We start from the raw sequence: 19,523 nt of genomic DNA on the forward strand, positions 1-19,523 counted from the left end.
ATGTAACCCAAGATGAATACACTACTAGGTGCTCCAATCTGCCCAGTTTATGGAAGAGAAGACGGCGGGGGTGAAAAGTTCATTTTCAGTGCAAAACGAAAACAAACCGGCTGGCTCTCCCATACTAAAATCCAAGATGGCTGAATCGTGAATTTGGCAGATTGGAACACCTAGTGATGTATTCATCTTGATGTAACCTCTCTTTTAATTTAATTGTATGTCAGATTAACAAAAATGATAGCTAAATATTAAAAATATTAATATTATTACCCTCATTCAAGGGGGTATAGCTCAGTGGTAGAGCATTCGACTGCAGATCGAGAGGTCCCCGGTTCAAACCCGGGTGCCCCCTCGCTGGGAATATTTTTTTAAGTATAAAATGTGTCCTAAAGGATTATGCATATATAAAAATCAAAGCGCTAGCAAGCAGCAGTCATTCGTGCACTGTAGCTCTTGACTTCAAGTTGAACAAATCATTATGCATTATATCTGTTTCTTTTTATCCTAACTGAACTGAATGAAGTCAACAATCTAAAAGAATCAGTCTTATCAAACCTTGCATACAACAAACAAGTGCAGATTGGTATATTTGATATGACAGTCACCGCATTCGATTCAGTTATTTCGTGTCACAGAAGAACTATTCCGGTAACATTTCTTTTTGCCTTTCTCGTATACTAAGTATACGGTAAAGGCTATATGATCGCTCCAAAAACAAACTTTTTATAGAAGGCCCGGAGACCCATAGTGTTATATACCAATCGACTCAGTTCGACGAATTGAGGTGATGTCTGTGTGTGTGTGTGTGTGTGTGTGTGTGTGTGTGTGTGTCTGTGTGTGTGTGTGTGTGTCTGTGTGTGTGTGTGTGTATGTGTGTGTGTGTGTGCGCAAAACTACTCAAAAAATGTCACTCATTTTTTGGGCACTTACCCTCAACCGATTTGCTCGCAACAAGTTGCATTCGACGCAGAATCCTGTCCCATTGTTTCCTATTTGAAATTGGCCAGATCGGACTATGGGATCGAAAGTTATGGCCAAAATACAAATTCATACAAAAAAATCACGTAAAAAATAATGTCACTCATTTTTCGGGCACATATCCTCAACCGATTTGCTCGCAACAAGTTGCATTCGACGCAGAATCCTGTCCCATTGTTTGCTATTTGAAATTGGCCAGATCGGACTATGGGATCAGAAGTTATGGCCAAAATACAAATTCATACGAAAAAATCGCGTAAAAAATGTCACTCATTTTTCGGGCACTTATCTTCAACCGATTTGCTCGCAACAAATTGCATTCGACGCAGAATCCTGTCCCATTGTTTCCTATTTGAAATTGGCCAGATCGGACTATGGGATCAAAAGTTATGGCCAAAATACAAATTCATACGAAAAAATCGCGTAGAAAATGTCACTCATTTTTCGGGAACATATCCTCAACCGATTTGCTCGCAATAAAATGCATTCGACGCAGAATCCTGTCCCATTGTTTCCTATTTGGAATTGGCCAGATCGGACTATGGGATCAGAAGTTATGGCCAAAATACAAATTCATACAATAAATCGCGTAAAAAATGTCACTCATTTTTCGGGCACTTACCCTCAATCGATTTGCTCGCAACAAGTTGCATTCGACGCAGAATCCTGTCCCATTGTTTCCTATTTGAAATTGGCCAGATCGGACTATGGGATCAAAAGTTATGGCCAAAATACAAATTCATACGAAAAATCGCGTAAAAATGTCACTCATTTTTCGGGCACTTATCCTCAACCGATTTGCTCGCAATAAGTTGCATTCGACGCATACAAATTCATACGAAAAATCGCGTAAAAAATGTCACTCATTTTTCGGGCACATATCCTCAACCGATTTGCTCGCAATAAGTTGCATTCGACGCAGAATCCTGTCCCATTGTTTCCTATTTGAAATTGGCCAGATCGGACTATGGGATCAGAAGTTATGGCCAAAATACAAATTCATACGAAAACATCGCGTAAAAAATGTCACTCATTTTTCGGGAACTTATCCACAACCGATTTGCTCGCAACAAGTTGCATTCGACGCAGAATCCTGTCCCATTGTTTCCTATTTGAATTTGGCCGGATCGGACTATGGATCGAAAGTTATGGCCAAAATACAAATTCATACAAAAAAATCTCGTAAAAAATGTCACTCATTTTTCGGGCACATATCCTTAACCGATTTGCTCACAACAAGTTGCATTCGACGCAGAATGTCTCATATTTTCTTATTGGAAATTGGCCAGATCGGACTATGGGCTTAGATGTTATGGTCAAATTACTATTTATTGTGAAAAAGAGTTCGAAAAAGTCTAGCTCACTTTTTTAGCACTTAGACTTCATCTATTGACGCTCGCAACAGATTGTATTCGACGCAGAATCTTGTCCCATTGTTTTCTATTGAAAATTGGCTAGATCGGACTATGGGATCGGAAATTATGGCTGAAACACCATTTTTCCTTTTATACGAAAAGGCTGTATGTTCGCTCCAAAACCAAACTTTTACAGAAGGCATGGAGACTCATAGTGTTATATACGTATAAGCTCGACGAACTGCGATGATGTCTCTGTGTGTGTGTGTGCGCGCACCAAAAGTGCGAAAAGTTTAGCTCAATTTTTTGGAACTTATCCTCAACCGATTTAATTCCAACTATAGATAGTAGAATATATAGATGAGCGAAAGCATGGCTGAGTCGATTTTTCTGCCCGTGCACACGCACATATGACGTCACAGCCCTTAACGTTTCCATTGAAATCGTGACGTCATGCTCGTTTGGAGACACGTTTGACAGTTCGTTTGGAGACAGAGGATTTATCTTCACTCATCTATATATTCCACTATCTATAATTCCAACAAGTTTCATTCAACGCGGAATCCTGTCGTATTGTTTTCTTTGACTGGAAAATTTGGACCATGGGAACGGAAATTATGGCCAAAATATACTATGTGTTATAAAAGCGAGTAAAAAGTCTAGCTGACTTTTTAATGGACTTACCCTCAACTGATTTACTTCCACAACAAATTGCATTATGCCACGTACACACCAGTCAAGTAGTTTGACGAACATTGACTCCGCCCCCAAGAAAACGCTTCGGTTGCTGCTTTGTTTGAACGTGTGTGAAGTTGTTCGACCAACCATTTGACAGTTGGCGGCTCGGTTGGAAAAAAATTAAAACGGTTTGATTTTGGTTTGAGTTGTCGGGGGTGGAGTCAAGGTTTGCCGAACATGTTTGAGCATTTGTAGTGAAGTTGCACAAACCCCCATATATTTTTTGATGGTTGGTGCTCAAGTTAGCGCTTCGGTCGTTCGTGTGTGATATTGTTGGTCGAATAAATTGATTGTTCGTGCCGCTGTTGGTAAAACTTGATGGATGTTTGAATAAACGAGAGGTGGAGTCAATGTTGGTCAAACTGCTTGACTGTGTGTACGTTCCATTAGATGCGGAATCCTGTTCTATTTAGAAAGTTGGCCAGATTGGACTATTACCTTTGAAATTATGGCCAAAATACTTTTTGCCTTTCTTGTGCAACAAAGTTGTACCGAAAGGCTATAATTTCTTTCCGAAAACGAACTATCGGATGCTTCCACACTGATACACTTCCCTTCCTCTTCATACGGGAGTTTGGTAGAAAGACGGTCATGAGATTTATATCATAACAAATATTGCCCTCCGCTCGCTTGATGGGAATGACATTTTCGTTTTCTTTTTGTGTAGTCGGAGCTTCAGTTCAATTTACATCCAAAAGTGATATCCTTAAAATATATGACTGGGTAAAATAAAACAGGGGTATGTACGTCAAAAAGATTGGAAAAGGAAACAAAAATGTCGAAATTCTTATAAGCATATTGTAGATCAAGCTGAAAACCGAACCAAGGTTTCGCGACAATCGCATTTTCTCGCATTTCCAAATGTTGCAACTGCATCGCGAGTAGTGCGCAACTGTGCCATAGTCGGGCACAACTCGCAATGCAGTCGCGACATCCGGGAATGGAACAAAATATGATTTTCGGTTTTCAACTGGATCTACAATATCTTTGCCATAAATAATCTGATTTTCATAGAACGGACAAAGAAATTTGTCTTTTTTACTCCTAGCTACTAGCTCATCTATTTTCAAGCACACACATTTTACGAAGGTCGAGAAAGGCACCATCGCCGCTAGGTGGATTAATCTGGGTTTTTTCATGGAAAATGGAGCATTAGATCATGATATTATATACCGATCGACACAGATCGTAGAACTGAACAACTGACTGTCGGTCCGTGTGTATGTGTGTGTGCACACACAACCGAAAAACATAAGCCACTTTTCATATAGTAATTTCTTAACCGATTTTCTCGCAACAAGTTGCATTCGACAGGGGACAAACCCCTTGTTAACCTAAATTGAATATAATCACGATAGGTCATTGCGTTCAAAACTTATGAAGAAAATAGTGTGTTGAATCATAAAAATTTAAAAATTTAGAAATTTAAAAATTTAAAAATTTAAAAATTTAAAAATTTAAAATTTTAAAAATTCAAACATTTAAAAATTTAAAAATTTAAAAACTTAAAAAATTATAAATTTAAAAATTTAAAAATTTAAAAAAATTTAAATTTAAAAATTTAAAAATTTAAAAATTTAAAAATTTAAAAATTTAAAAATTTAAAAATTTGAAAATTTAAAAATTTAAAAATTTAAAATTTTAAAAATTTAAAAATTTAAAAATTTAAAAATTTTAAATTTAAAAAATTCAAACACTTAAAAATTTAAAAATTTAAAAATTTGAAAACTTAAAAAATTATAAATTTGAAAATTTGAAAATTTAAAAATTTAAAAATTTAAAAATTTAAAAATTTAAAGATTTAAAAATTTTAAAATTCAAAAATTTAGAAAATTAAAAATTTAAAAATTTAAAAATTTAAAATTTTAAAATTTCAAACATTTAAAAATTTAAAAATTTAAAAATTTATAAATTTGAAAATTTAAAAATTTAAAAATTTAAAAATTTAAAAATTTAAAAATTTAAAAATTTAAAAATTTATAAATTTATAAATTTATAAATTTAGAAATTTAAAAATTTAAAAATTTAAAAATTTATAAATTCATAAATTTAGAAATCTAAAAATTGTAAAATTTAAGAATTCAAAAATTTTAAAATTTAAAAATTCAAACATTTAAAAATTTAAAAATTTAAAAACTTAAAAATTTAAAAATTTATAAATTTATAAATTTAAAAATTTAAAAATTTGAAAATTTAAAAATTTAAAAATTTAAAAATTTAAAAATTTAAAAATTTAAAAATTTAAAAATTTAAAAATTTAAAAATTTAAAAATTCAAAAATTTAAAAATCTGAAAATTTAAAAATTTTAAAATTTTAAAATTTAAAAATTTAAAAATTTAGAAATTTAAAAATTTATAAATCTATAAATTTAGAAATTTAAAAATTTAAAAATTTAGGAATTTAAAAATTTAAAAATTTAAAAATTTAAAAATTTAGAAATTTAAAAATTCAAAAATTCAAAAATTTAAAAATTTAAAAATTTAAAAATTCAAAAATTTAAAAATTTAAAAATTTAAAAATTCAAACATTTAAAATTTAAAAACTTAAAAAAAAATAAAAATTTAAAAATTAAAAATTTGAAAATTTAAAAATTTAAAAATTTAAAAATTTAAAAATTTAAAAATTTAAAAATTTAAAATTTAAAAATTTAAAAATTTGAAATTTAAAAATTAAAAATTTAAAAATTTAAAAATTTAAAAATTTAAAAATTTAAAAATTTAAAAATTTAAAAATTTAAAAATTTAAAAATTTAAAAATTTAAAAACTTAAAAATTTATAAATTTGAAAATTGAAAAATTTAAAAATTTATAAATTTAGAAATTTAAAAATTTAAAAATTTAAAAATTTAAAAATTTATAGGTTTATAAATTTAGAAATTTAAAAATTTAAAGATTTAAAAATTCCAAAATTCAAAAATTTAAAAATTTAAAAATCTAAAAATCTAAAAATTTAAAAATTTAAAAATTTGAAAATTTTTAAATTTAAAAATTTTTAATTTAAAAACTTAAAAATTCAAAAATTTAAAAATTTAAAAATTTAAAAACTTAAAAATTTAAAAATTTATAAATTTGAAAATTTATAAATTTAAAAATTTATAAATTTAAAAATTTATAAATTTAAAAATTTAAAAATTTAAAAATTTAAAAAATTAAAAATTTAAAAATTTAAAAATTTAAAAATTAAAAAATTTGAAAATTTAAAAATTTAAAAATTTAAAAATTTAAAATTTAAAATTTAAAAATTTAAAAATTTAAAATTTAAAAATTAAAAATTTTAAAATTTAAAATTTAAAAATTTAAAATTTAAAAATTTAAAAATTTAAAAATTTAAAAATTTTAAAATTTAAAAATTTAAAAATTTAAAAATTTAAAAATTTTAAAATTTTAAAATTTAAAAGTTTAAAAATTTAAAAATTTAAAAATTCAAAAATTAAATATTTATAAATTTAAAAATAGATAAATCTAAAAAAAATAAAATTAAAAATTCAAAAATTAAAAAATTCAAAAATCAAAAATTTAAAAATATTTTTTTTTTATTTTAAACTTTAAAATATTTTTTTTTGAAAATATAAAAATTTAAAAATAAGCGTCGTTAAATATCCGTGAGAAGAAGAGATACGGCAATACAATTTTTTAAAATTTTACTTAGTAACTGAGTAAATGAAAGATTTACGTCTAATTAGATCTATATACGGTTCCGTCAACTGAACTACTGAATACATATGACCTTTATTAAACTGTGCGGTGGCTGGTTAAAATTGGCAAGAACAAGAAATCAATAGGTTCAAGATGCGTACGCAATAACCAAAATAAATAGAAATTGTCACTGTAAGAATAACTTCAACATGTTAAGTATGCCCACAGAATTAAAATTCAACAAGAGCTACGGAGGGGCCTAATCAATTATAGCCTTTCTGTACATTTAGTATACGATCAGACAAAAAATCAAGCCCAGTACGATCGGGCCGATTTTTAATAGGATACAATAAGACAGGAGTGCCCAAAAAATAAGTACATAAATTATGCGATCGGGCCGATTTTAAATATAAAACAACGGGACAGGATTCCTCGTCGAATGCAATTAGTTACGAGAAAATCGGTTAAGGATAAAGGCCCGAAAAATGAGTGAGCTGTTTGCACTGGTTTTGGGTGTAAAACAATTATATTTTGGCCATAAGTTTTGAGCCCAGAGTGCGATCCAGCCGATTTTCAAAAAAAAAACAACGAGACAGGATTATCCGTCCAATGCAACTTAGTGCGAGCAAATCGGTTAAGGATTAGTGCCCAAAAAATGTGTGTGTGTGTCCGATTGTTCAAAGGATAAGTGTCCGAAAAATGAAAACGGTTTTTGCGTGTAAAAAAAAATGTGTTTTGGCCATAAGTTTTGAGCCCATAGTGCGATCCGGCCGATTGTAGATAGGATAGATAGGAAACAATGAGACAGGATTCCCCGTTGAATGCAACTTGTTGCGAACAAATCGGCTAAAGATAAGTGCCCGAAAAACGAGTGAGTTTTTTGTCCACAAACATACACACAAACATACACACACACGCAGACATCACCTCAATTCGTCGAACTGAGTCGATCGGATGGAACCATGGATACTAGAAATAAACCAGAAAAATTATTGCGGGACAATGAGTAATACTACTGTAAAGTTTAGAGTTGGTTGGTTGGTTGGTTGGCCCCTTGGGTCTACTTTTAGGGGTTGGGCAAGCAATAATAGACAGCAGGTATCTGTAAGGGCTGGAGCTTACCTATCTCGCCCACCTCAACCTGGTGGACATCCTATGAAAGACCTTCAACCACTACTTTAGAATAGTCTCCAGTCTCCTCCGATCTATATCAGGCAAGTACGCATACGCAGAGGCAGGCATTCATCCATTCTTCCATCGTGTACTTACGGCCCTTTGCCGCACAAAGCCGTTACTTGCGTCACAACAACATTCCTCTCCTGCACACGGTGGCCGTCATTGGCCGCTTCCCAGTGGCACGCGTCCACTGCCATAGAGCGAGGAGCTGACACTCCTCCATTGCCACAACCGAAAAACAAATTTGACAATAATTATTATTGTATAATAACTTGGCATATACAATTCTTTAAGATTTTTATACAGATATTGTATTAAAATATTACAAGTCTATGTATAATACAATACAACAGAACTGCGGAGCTGTATTAAAATCTGCTATCCACTGGATGGGTGCACTATAAATAACTCCATAGCGAGACATTACAAGAGAGGAGACAATATGGAGGTCCTTCGGAGATCGGTGGCGAAGCTGCTGAGCATCTCAACACTGATGGTTGAGTTTCGAGCCGGGTGTTGCCTAGAAGTGACTGGTATGGTAGTAGCAATCTTGCTGTTCCAGACAGAATGCCTACACACTGCGAGGTATCACCTGACCTTCTGACTGGGGTCAGTAACCAAAGTAGGCGTCTTTCCACATTGCACAGTGTTTTATTTCGCCATTCTCACGATCGAAATACAAAAACTCGAAAAGTGTTGATTTTGGAAGTTTCAAGATATTTAGGAACGCATCTTTCGATAAAAACAGTTTGATGATTAAACCCCCTGAAAGTTAGTTGAGAAAATTATTTTTCCACCAGAATGAGATAGACACGTAGTGTCTTCCGCAAAGTTGTAGAAAATGTTAATACGAGCAACTTTGCTGAACATCCCGAGTTTCTATCTCTTATATATAACAAACTTAAGACGTTTTATGTAAAAACCCCATAAAAATCTAATTTTTCATTCTAACTCTTTCCAATGATTTTTCCCATTTTCCGTCTCTTCTACAAAGTTGTTAAACAAGCAAAATTACATGTTTTTGCTGAACATTGTAACATTCCATCTCACATACAACAAAAGTTATCTTTAAATTATACAAATTCTTAGAGGTATTTCCACTTGTGATTACTCCCTTAATTGCAAAAAGTCGCAAATTTCTTCACGATATGCTGAAAATTGCTTATTTCATTTTTCTACTGACATTGAAAACTTTTGTCGACAAGAGTCTTCTCGAATGCTGTGATAAAAACTTGCAAACTTTTGTTTTATAAGAGACTAGTCGACCCGGCAGACGTTGTCCTGCATAGTAGGCGTTCTGAACTTCCCATGAGAAGTTTCCATACGATTACGAATTTTAGTTTTCCACGATTTACTCAACTTTCCTCGAGATTTTAGCATTAGGCAATATTATATAAACCCGTCGGAAACTATGGCGAACATATCTGCTGAAGGAATGAAAAAAATCTATCCAACCGTTTTCGAGTTATGCGGATACGAACACAGACCATTTCATTTCTATTATATAGAAGATGAAAAGTTACAATGTTCAGCAAAAATATGTAATTTTGCTGGTTTGACAACTTTGTAAAAGAGATGGAAAATGTAAAAAATCATTGGAGTTAGTTTAAGTTAAGAGAATGATTTTAAGAGGATTTCCACATAAACCATGTTAAGTTTGTTATATCAAAAATATAGAAACTCAGCTTTCTTCGCCGCATTTGTTTTTAATAGCACGTTATAACGTGAAATGCAAAGTTTTTTTTTAAATATGTAATACCAAAGGAAAAGTTGTCCAAATTCAATTGGATTTGTATTCGATGTTCTCTTTGTCATCGCTTTCACAATTTCACTAATATAGCTTAGTATCTTCTGTAAGCAACTTCCTTCGACTTCTTGGACATTTCGGGCTTTTGATACAACGAGATCTAACAATCTTAGCAATCAATGCGTCAGTTCCTCGTTTGTCCTAAAATTTACCTGCAGCATATGTTTCTGCTCTTTTAATCAAATTGAAACGCTTCGACATGTGTGCTGTGTACATTTATTGTATTTTCGTCATCACACGAATACTTACAGAAATTTGAAATTGAATTCTTTGAATTATATTTTTTATGAATTCTTATATAAATATAATAATATATTTTTGATATAACAGATTTTTGATATAACAATATAACAAACATGGTTCATGTGGAAATCCCCTTAAAATCATTCTCTTAACTTTAACTAACTCTAATGATTTTTCACATTTTCCGTCTCTTCTACAAAGTTGTCAAACCAGCAAAATGACATGTTTTTGTTGAACATTGTAACTTTCTATCTCTTATAAAACAAAAGTTATTCAAATATTATGATTTTTCATAGGATTACAAGTTTTTAGCACAGCATTCGAGAAGACTCTTGTCGACAAAGGTTTTCAATGTCAGTAGAAAAATTAAATAGGCGATTTTCAGTATATTGTGAAGAAATTTGCGACTTTATGCAATTAAGGGAGTAATCACAAGTGGAAATACCTCTAAGATTTTGTATAATTTAAAGATTACTTTTGTTGTATGTGAAATGGAATGTTACAATGTTCAGCAAAAACATGTAATTTTGCTTGTTTAACAACTTTGTATAAGAGACGGATAATGGGAAAAATCATTGGAAAGAGTTAGAATGAAAAATTAGATTTTTATGGGGTTTTTACATAAAACGTCTTAAGTTTGTTATATATATATATATATATAAGAGATAGAAACTCAGGATGTTCAGCAAAGTTGCTCGTATTAACATTTGCTACAACTTTGCGGAAGACACTACGTGTTTATCTCATTCTGGTGGAAAAATAATTTTCTCAACTAACTTTTAGGGGGATTAATCATCGAACTGTTTTTATCGAAAGATGCGCTCCTAAATATCTTGAAACTTCTGTGAACAAACCCTATATCCAAAATCAACACTTTTCGAGTTTTTGTATTTCGATCATGAAAATGACGGAATAAAACACTGTGCATTGGTCCCATTGGTGGACGCCAAAACCAAAATTAGAAAAATCATTAACCAGGATTGGGAGAAACAGTGGAGGGTATCTGGCTTTGAACAACTATGTAAAGTAAAGAGTTTTGCTACGTTTCGGCGATGCAGTCTCTGTAATCAAACTGATTTTGATTTTATCTCAACGTTTCGATTCATTTTCGGGTCTTCTTCAGGTAAAAGTCAGTGCTATCGACCGAAAATTGGTCGAAATGAAAATCTTGGAACGATTTGTTTCGTTACAGAAATCAGCAGAATGTTTGCGAGAACTGCGGAGTGTTAAATTCTGTTGAGTATGTTATTTATCGGTGCCGGAAGCATGAAGTTCCTCGATTCAACTATGGGTTCTCCTCCAGTAACCAAGCCTCGCACACTTTGTCATCTTCCTGTATAATCAAATATAGTTTTTTTTTGCTATCACGGGTTAACCGGGCATCCCAACCCGAGTAAGATCTCACCCTTGATGGCAAACTGGTTTATCAACTTTTCCAACCTTTTATCATCAGAATTGGCTGGGGGCTTCAGGCTCGCTTCATATTGCCCCTATACTATCTAGCTCTGCACAACTGGTCTATAATTTGTAAGCACGAATTTCCAGATCCGAGATATTCAAAATCTGATTCCACCATTGTGCTGAACATTATATAAGAATTCTTTCGTGTAAGTAAATTGCACTCAAATACCCGGTCTCCCCCCTCCTCTTCCGGTCTGAATATTAAAGAGTTTATCGTGACCAACCTGACAAAGGGCAGCCAATACAAAGCGGTTGAATCGTCAGGTCGCACCATGTTGGCCTACAATAAATCTCTGGAAATCAGCGCAAAATCGTCATCAGATCCCAAATTACTGTTTTAGCATGTAACTGGCATCCCAGAAATGGGCTTCGTCCGTAACCAGCGAGAGTCCAGTCTACAGCTCCACAAGTGTCCAGTCCATGTCTGCCAGTGGTTTATCACTTTCACAATCTTGAAAATGTGAAGGATTAGTATTTTAGTTTTCAAATTTTATCAGTATTTAATATACAGAGACTAGAAAAATAGCTTTAGATGGGCAAATTTTCTTCGGATTTCACATCTGCTTCCGATTTTGTTAAAATCGGGACCATTGGACGCAGAAACTCTTCTAGTTTTCTGTGCTTATTTTGAATCTTAGATCGGTCCACGAACACCGTAGGTGCTCCAGGTTTTTCGGAGGTATGTTTAAATGGCATTTGTTCTTTTGCTTGTCATTTTATGTGACGTTTACTTCCATCATGTTCATGGAATACGCAGAGCTGTTGTCATTTTCGTGATATAGCCAGTTCCGGAAATATGATGAAATGATAACAGTAGAATTTAAGTCAATAAATTATTTGTATTCAGGGAGTCCCCATTTTGGGCTTAGGGTGTGTCTAGTGAACAACAACACTGCTTCTAAAAAAAATAAACTTCTTCTGAAAAAAATCACAAAATAAATAAAAAATCAAATACCTCTACACTGCTTTGTTTTTGATGGGATGGAAATGAGAGCTATGAGATGAAGTGCCGAACCGTTCCCCTATCTTGTATATTCAACTGTGTTTTATTGATGTTAAAGTGCTTGTTTACAAAATCCAAATTCGTCTAGTCAAAAGTTCGTCTAAATCCTTGTACATTTAGAATCAGAAAACTGTGAGGGTAATTTTTTTCTTATTCTTCACATCATAACATCGAAAAGCTCATCCTCGACAAGTGAGTTTCAGCGAAATTCTTAACAACTTCGATGATTGCATTAATCGATGAATCATTTGAATCTAGAATCTTGCTGAGCTACTCATCAGTCCTTCGCAGTGATCAACGCACGTCAATTCTATAACTGCCGCTATTTTTAGTTTTGAATTATCCACAAATCTCCACATCGCCTAATCAAGCCTATACTAAAAAAAATTAGTGAGAATTTCTTAGCGTGTTTTAAGTATATAAATCGCATTTTGATCATAACTTTTGATCCCATAGTCCAATCTGGCAAATTTTCAATAGGAAACAATGGGACAGGATTCCCCGTATTATTCAACTTATTCCAAACAAATCGGATCAAGATAAGTGCCTAAAAAATGAGTGAGTTTTATTTTGCGCACATACATACACACACGCACACTCATACACACAGACAGACATCATCTCAATTCGTCGAGCTGAATCTATTGGTATATAAGACTATGGGTCTCCGGACCTTCTACCACAAAATCGTCTTGAAAGTGAATATATAGCCTTTTCGTTACACACAAGATTCTCAAGGTGTGAGACTTTCTTAAACACCAAAATTGGACGACTGAACGAGGGAACCAGCGATCGTTATTTTTGAGCCATTGATTTATTTTACCAGCGACCGTTCATTTGAGAGATTCGGCTCAAAATTAAAGAGTCGTGGTTCGTCGTGCTCTTTCTTACGAACCAATTCAAATGAACGGCTCGTGAGCTTTCGTCCATCTCTAGTTTTTGGTAATTGAAAAAAAATCGGAATTGTGAAAGAAAATTCTTTGAAAATTGTCAAAGGAAATTAGTCGGAATTTTCAATTTCTAGAGCTGATATTTCCAATTTTCCAATGAAAACAAAGTCAAATTTCAACCATTGTACGTGGAATTCCGAGAAGTTTCGTTTAGAAATACCTGAACCGTTGCCACATAAGATGTAATTATCCTTTGTACAAATTTTCAGTTGAAAACTCAATTTAACTCTTTACAATTACTTATCATTACAAGGGGTAGAACATATTTCATGTAATGCTCACCATTAGATTTTAATAATTGCACATCTATCAGAAGCTTCGAACGAATTGACAATAAAGATTGAAAGTTCAATACAAAAAGCGTGGGAAAGGATGAAGCGTGGTTGAAAATTTCCTACACTTCAATAACGTATTTTATGAATTTAGAAATTTCACTGTGAATAATACGATATACGGACATCTGCTCAGTAAGATATAAAATACTCATAGTTAATAACTAGAAGAACCCACAAGTTGGAAATTCCCGGTTGGGTGCGATGGTGTCTTTAAAATATACAACATGACGATTGACGCAGAATGTATTCGCGTCTTACTGTACCACTGAAATGGAATAACTTTAATCCATTTTTCATGAATTAGCGCCCACTTCCGCAACTAACCAGCTGCAAATTTATCATAATCCTTTTGCAAACGAGACGAAACATTACGCGTGGGTGGGCTTGTGCACATATCAACTAGTGAAATGGATTTCGGCACGGGGACGGCTATGGATGGAATGCGCTGACTGAAACTAGCACTCATCTGTCGGTTGGCTGGTTGACGTTCGCATGTGATGATTGATGAGAGTGATTAATAATCACTCGACGGGATACTCCGACGGCACTCCAGGACCACACAGTGCCTGCCTGCCATGGTACCACCTCCTTCCTACCATATGCGTTCAAGCGCAGAGGATGAAATACATTTATATGGGATGTTGTTTGGATCAATATGTCCAACTGAGATGGATGGGGATGCGATTACGGAAGCAACATTAATAATCCAAATTGCCGTTTTTCTGTTCATGGGAAAGCTTGTAAGGAAAGAGATGAGAGTGGATTGCGTGTGTGGGATGCTGTATTTATGTCGGTGGAAGAGCTTTACATCATAAATTTTATTATTCGTATCCTTTAGTTGGCAGTAGATTTACTAGTAATTCAATTTCAATACGTACACAACATTTTTTCAACTAAATCTTGGCTAGCTCAATAATTACTGAGCATTCAATAAATATTAATTTTGTTGGCTGAAACTCAGATTTTTTTTCTGAGTTCCCACAACAGAACGGAACTTCACTGAAATCTTCGATGACATATGCATGTGTGCTATGACCTCGCTCAGCAAATATTAACAAAAGTTTCTATAATTTACACTTTAAATAATCATCAGATAAAAAGAGCAACGCTGCGTAATAGAAAGCTCAAAATCCACAACACTTAAGAACCATAATTTCTTGTAAACATGTCTGCTAAGAAACTATTAGACATAAAACCCCCGCCAACACAACGTAGCTAAACGTCTCAATTTGCAATTCTCAAGCAGGTGCATTTACTTCCATTCTAGCTCGAGAAAAAGTATTTACAGAACACAGTCCCTGCCGCTACTCCAAACATTCCTCTTCGGCATTCTACCCAATCATCAAACATCGCATTCGTAAGCCTGCCAACACCATGGCAGCCCTTTAATAATGTAAATTTGACACATAGGAACACATTCCATCAGACATCATTCGAGTTCCCGTCCGGAGTCTTGTGAACGACGACGACGACGACCGACTACTGGAGGCACAATGAGCCAACATCGAAGTCAGGCCAGAGGATCATCACCAACAAGGGTAGGTCTGTATGTAACATCCGGTTCCCAACCGAGGCCCTCAATCCAGTTTCTGTTACTTCTTTAGCATATTTGACGTCGACGACACGGCGGAAGATGGGGACGTTGATGATGACAACGCAAGCCGGTGCCAGTCTAAAGGGTGCTGGTTGAATGGTGACAGGGCACATGGATATTTTATACCACAGGAGTATTATTACTATACGGTTCACAATTTATGAATAAATAACGAATTTTGCCTTATGTGGCAGCTGAATGTATCGGAACGCTTTTACCGAGGATCCGTGATACAAAGGTGAGTGACAGAATGAATCAGACCAACTGATTATTGGGATTTTAAATTTTGTTGGATGTGGATTTCAGAAGAAAAAATTTCTGAAAATGTATTCAGCCCATCATTGGCACCTTATCAAGCATTTGTCTAGGCATTTTTTTTTTTTAATATTCAATTACAATCTTCTTCTTCGCTTTGCAATTTGACATATCCCATTGTGCCTGTATAAGAAGGGTGATGGACAAATTACTTCAAAACAAACATTCCGTGGTGCCTTCGACGCTATTTAAGTGTGCTAACACGGAAGGAACTTCATAATTTATTATTTGGAATTCTAGAAGGTCTGGCATATTACGCATTCAAGAATTACGGGGAATATTATCTTTACGATTTACGGAGAATCCTAACTATTTTTGGGATTCCTACCCAAAGTCAAAGAAGTGATTTCTGGAAAATTCACAATTGTGGGGAATACCTTCTTCTTGAGTGTTATGGCGCAAGAAGCCCTCTATCCACCGAGGACAAAAAAAGTTCCAGGAAACCTTCACATCACATCGCACATTTTTTCTTCGTTTTTCGATAATTCAGTGGAATAACTTCTCTAGGAATTCTAAGAAAGTTTTTTTTTTAGAAATTCTAAGCAGTTTCTTTTCCAACACTAACAAATTTTCCGAAAAAAAAACACTTACCCAATAATTGAATCATTTTTTTGAGAAACTGCATAAGTCCATTTTACACTATTTCGAGAAAACAACAAAAAACCGTTTTTGAACATATTTGCGATTTCTTCGGATTTACGATTTCTTCGATACAGATCATAACTGTTTGGCAAAACTCAACACCCTAGGGCACTTTCAGTCGAAAAAATGTAAGCAGTACTCCACAATTGCTCTTTAAAATACGTGGACATATGTAGTTTCTCAAACAAACGAAAAAAATTTCATACATTCCTGAACAAAATCTTGTTTTCGTATTTTTTGCCAAAATATATATGCAGTTTCTCAAACAAACGGTTCCATTCTGAAAATTGTTTTTTTTTTGTCAATTCTGGGAAACTTATTCTTTAGGATTCTTTATTCAGCACAGAGATTCTCAAACAATCCTTGAATAAAATTTTGTTGAATACGTTTGTAAAACTAAACTAAACCTAACGCCGACAGGTAATTCAAAATGAGAAAGTTAAACTCGGCAAATTTTCACCTTATATCTAGACACACTAGCACCGTTACTTCATTGCATAACGACTTACTTCAAAATGATCAGAGCAAAGTTTTACACAACCGCGCAAACTGAGATAAAAATGTAATTAGTGATTCTAGAGAAATCCTCACCTAGGAGTTCTAAGAAATTTACCAGGAGTTTTAATTATCCTTTCTTCAGAAGTTCCTCAGATATCATCCTCGAAAAATTTTCCACAAGTTCCTATCTCACGCTTCCACGGGTCGTCCGATGACAAAAGACCGCCAGCTAAGGGTTGTGTACTCAGCTGGTAGTGCAGCCTGGGCACTGCTGTCCTGTGACATCAGCTAGAGTGAGAAGGTACGCCTCGAGCGTCTGTTCACCAGGAGGTGCGGCTCAAACAGCGTCTGCCTAGTAGCCAGCGGCTGATTAAGGAAATGCTGTATCGCGTCAGCTATACCTAAGGTGGCAGCCTCACCAGCGCGATGTAGGTAACGCGATCCCGGTAAGGTAGCTTACTGAAGCTTCTCAAATACCACGAAAAATTAAGATAGAAGAAAAAGAGAACGTTATTTTTGGCAACCGACCCGGCAACGAAATAAGAACTATGATTGGAAACTTGGTACCTTGAATGTCAGGACCCTAAATGAACCTGGACGAGTTTGCCTTCTGGCTCGTGAACTGCAGAAGGTTGGAGTGAACGTGGCCGCTATTCAAGAAGTCCGATTTCCTAGATCCGGAGAACGTGAATTCTGAGCCGTGGGCCCCACGACCAGCACTGCATTCAAGTATACCATCTATCACAGCGGCGGCGGAAAAGCAGAGCATGGAGTTGGTTTCGTAGTGATGGGCAAGCAGATGAAGCGAGTGATGCGAACGCATCTGTGTGTTGAGGATACGGGGCAAATTCTTCAATTACAGCCTAATCAACGTTTACGCACCGACAAACGATAAATCCAACGACGTGAAGGACACGTTTTATGAATGTCTTGATAAAGCCTATGGAGAGTGCCCAAAGCATGACGTGAAAATTGTTATCGGAAACGCTAACGCTCAGGTCGGTAGAGAGGACTTTTTCCGTCCCATAATTGGTAGGGAGAGCCTTCACTCCGCTACCAATGACAACGGCCTACGGCTAGTACATTTCGCTGCTGCCAGATGGATAACCATCAGTAACACCTACTTTGCACGAAAGAACATCCGAAAGCACACCTGGAGACACCCAAATGGTGAAACTTGCAACCAGATAGACCATGTTCTGGTGGATGGGCGCCATTTCTCGGATGTTATCGATGTGCGGACATTCAGAGGTCCGAACATTGACTCTGATCAGTAAAATTCGATCACGGTTGTCAACTGTTTCGAACGAAAGATCACAGCGAACGATGCGTTACAATATCCAGCGATTGTCGGCGGAAGGAGTATCGTCTGAGTACCGCCAGAAGCTCGACGAACGGATAAGTGCAATCAACGTTAGCGACAACATCAACGATCTATGGGAGTCGATCCACAAGAAGTGGTAGGCACTGCACAGAGGCGACCCAAGACGGCTTTGCTTCGATGTGGAGTGTCAGAGAGTGACAGACGAGAAGAACGTTGCCAGAAGAAGTTGGTGTCGGGTGTCCGATCGAATAGAGATCGGTACAAGGAAGCAAGAGAAGCCGAAAAACGAGCCCACCGCAGGAAGAAGAAAGAATATGAAGAACAAGTGATTAGCGAGGCACAGGAAAAAATGGAGCAGAACGATATGCGGAGGTTCTATGAGTCTATCAATTGCGTGCGGAGAAAGACAGCGCCATCTCCCGTCATGTGCAACGACCAACAAGGGGATTTGCTGACAGATAAAACCGAAGTGGCTGCCAGGTGGAAGCAACACTTCGAGACTTTGTTGAATAGTGGAAGTGACGGTGCATCGGTGAACAGAATAAATATTAGCAACGATGGACAAGCTGTGGAGTCACCTACACTAGATGAGGTTGAAAAAGCTGTTAAAGAGCTGAAAAACAATAAGGCTGCGGGGAAAGACCAGCTCCCGGCTGAACTTCTCAAACACGGCAGTGAGCAGCTTTATGAAGTCCTGCACCATATTATGTCGAAAATATGGGAAGACAAGGAAATGCCTGCTAGCTGGTTGGACGGCCTCATTTGCCCTCTCTTTAAGAAAAGGCACAGACTGGAGTGCTCCAATTACCGAGGAATAACCCTCCTTAATTCGGCGTACAAAATTATGATTATGATTGAGACCGCTTGAAGAGTCCTTCGTCGGCGAATACCAAGCGGTTTTTCGTGAGAGCCGATCAACGAGAAATCAAGACAAATCCTTGATAAATGCCGGGAGTACAACTTGCAGACAAACCTCTGTATTTCAAGGCGGCGTACGATTCAGTGAAACGGAATGAATTATGGCAAATTAAGCTTGAACATGGTTTTCCGACGAAACTGATACGGCTTATTCGTATAACGTTGGACGGATCGAAATCAAGTGTAAGGGTTGCGGATGAAATATCGACGTCATTTGATACCTTAGATGGATTAAAGCAGGGTGATGCACTCTCCAATCTACTGTTCAATATTGCGCTCGAGGGAGCGATTAGGAGAGCTGGTGTGCAAAGAAGCGGTACCATTATCACAAAATCGCATATGCTTTTGGGATTTGCGGACGATATCGATATTATCGGAATTGATCGCCGTGCCGTGGAAGAGGCTTTTGTGCCTTTTAAGAGGGAGACAGCGAGGATTGGACTCACGATCAATACCAGCAAAACGAAGTACATGGTCGCTGGCAATCAACGTGGGGTCATAACTGGTGGTGGTATCGAAGTGCTGGATGGTGAAACATTGGAAGTGGTAG

At 35.2% G+C, this 19,523-nt stretch overlaps 1 protein-coding gene and 1 non-coding gene across 2 annotated transcripts in view; one reads left to right on the top strand and one right to left on the bottom strand.

Annotated features, from left to right (window-relative positions):
• Window positions 1-19,523, bottom strand: part of LOC134213562 (neuronal acetylcholine receptor subunit alpha-7-like) — a 396,467-nt gene that overhangs the window by 244,536 nt on the left and 132,408 nt on the right. The window lies entirely within an intron of this gene.
• Window positions 281-352, top strand: Trnac-gca (transfer RNA cysteine (anticodon GCA)). Its single transcript has one exon. It is a non-coding gene; the product is annotated as a tRNA-Cys (tRNA).

This window comes from Armigeres subalbatus, chromosome 2 (genome assembly GCF_024139115.2).
Source record: "Armigeres subalbatus isolate Guangzhou_Male chromosome 2, GZ_Asu_2, whole genome shotgun sequence".
Taxonomy (NCBI): domain Eukaryota; kingdom Metazoa; phylum Arthropoda; class Insecta; order Diptera; family Culicidae; genus Armigeres; species Armigeres subalbatus.